This window comes from Nicotiana tabacum, chromosome 10 (genome assembly GCF_000715075.1).
Source record: "Nicotiana tabacum cultivar K326 chromosome 10, ASM71507v2, whole genome shotgun sequence".
In the NCBI taxonomy this organism is placed as follows: domain Eukaryota; kingdom Viridiplantae; phylum Streptophyta; class Magnoliopsida; order Solanales; family Solanaceae; genus Nicotiana; species Nicotiana tabacum.
In genome coordinates this window covers 30,684,376-30,686,250 of record NC_134089.1, presented here as the reverse complement: position 1 = coordinate 30,686,250, position 1,875 = coordinate 30,684,376, and positions in this window count along the sequence as shown.

The following is a 1,875-nucleotide window of genomic DNA, read 5'->3' as shown; positions in this document are numbered from 1 at the left end:
CTATTAAAACACAACCTAGGGCGATTCTTAAAGAGGGATTTCAACACCAAATCATAGGTTTGTGTTCTTAGACTCATTTCCTTCAATTTTCATCAACACTCATTAGATTTCTAGTCCTAAATCTTGTTCTTAAGGGTAGAAAATTAGGAATTTTGGAAGAATTGGAGATTTTGCAAATTTGGGAATTTGGGGTCGGATTCCAGAACTAATTACATATTTGGTCTCATGGGTGAATGGATTTTGGTCCGAACCTTGAGTTTTGACCAAGCAAGATCGGGGTCGGTTTTTGACTTTTTGGGGGAAATATTGGAAAACTTATAATTATGTATTGGAATTGATTTCTTTAGCGATAATTGATGTTATTAAGTTAATTATGACTAGATACGAGTGGCTCGGAGGTGGAAACTAGAGGACAAGCGATAATTGAGCAGTGAGTGGCCTGTGGATTGAGGTAAGTGTTTGGTCTAACTTTGACTCGAGGGATTAGGGATCCCCGACTTAATTGCTACGTAAAATTCCATGTGCGCGGCATATAGGTGTGGTGATGAGTACCTATGCACTGCCAAATTATCTGTTTAGCCTGTTTCCTTCCCCGTTCTTAATATATTTTCTTCCTGTCTTAACTGCTACATGCTTATTGGTATTTCCATGTTTAATTGCTTCTTGTTAAATGTTGTTTTCTTTATTTAAGGTATTAATTATTACGTAGTTTCATTGTACTTCATTATTGGTTTAAGTTGGCTTATCGGTGTTTCGCGGAATATCTTGGTTGGTCTCGCTGTGTAGTATTAATTGACTGAGGTTTCATAATTTGTGTAGTCTTCTGTTTGCTTTGGCTTGAGGCTTAAATATTGTGGAGGGTTTTGAGCCATATTGTGAAATTTCTGTTCTTGTTGTGTGATTAGTACTGATATGATGAGATCGGATGGCACGCTGCAACAAGAGGAATAAGGGTGATATATTGAGGAGGAATAAGGGTAAAATATTATTATATGGCGGGATCGGGTTGCGCGCCGCGACATGAGGAATAAGAGTGTTATATATGGAGGAGTAATAAGGGTGTATTACTATTGTACGGTGGGATCGGGTTACACGCAGCAACATGAGGAATAAGGGTGATATATTGAGGAGTAATAAGGGTGAATTACTATTGTACGGTGGGATCGAGTTGCACGCCGCAACAAGAGGAATAAGAGTGGATCTATAAGGAGTAAGAAGGATGAATGTTCATATAGTTACTGATTATATAGTGGGATCGGGATGCGCGCGCATTAGTTTATTGTTTATGTAACCTCCTCTGTTGTGAAGTTATTTTGTAGTGTTGTATCTCACTTAAGGATTGATTATAGCTGGTACTAATAAGATATTTGAAGTTCCGTATTCATTTTATTGCAAGTTACTGTTTCATTTTGTACCGTACTTCTTTTTTGCTTTATCATATATTGTATGCAGAGTATATTGTAACTGCCCCGCCGTAGCCTCGTCACTACCTCGTCGAGGTTAGGCTCGACAGTTACCAGTACATGGGGTCGGTTGTACTGATACTATACTCTGCACTTTCTGTGCAGAGTTTGGAGCTGGTAGTGGATGATCGAGAGGTCGGTTGCAGACATTTCATCTAGGAGACCCAAGGTAGTCCTGTTGCCATTCGCAGGCCCTAGTGTCCTCTCCTATGTTTCTACATTCCTATTTTCTTTTCTTTCGAAACAGATATAATTTCGTTTAGAAAAATGTTTGTAGATACTCATAGTAGGTTCGTGGATTGTGACACCAGTTTCTAGGTAGTAACAGTTATGAGATTGTTAATAGTATATAGATAGCAGGTTAATTATGTACTTCCGCATTTATTTCAATTTGATCTAGCTTTGTTAATTC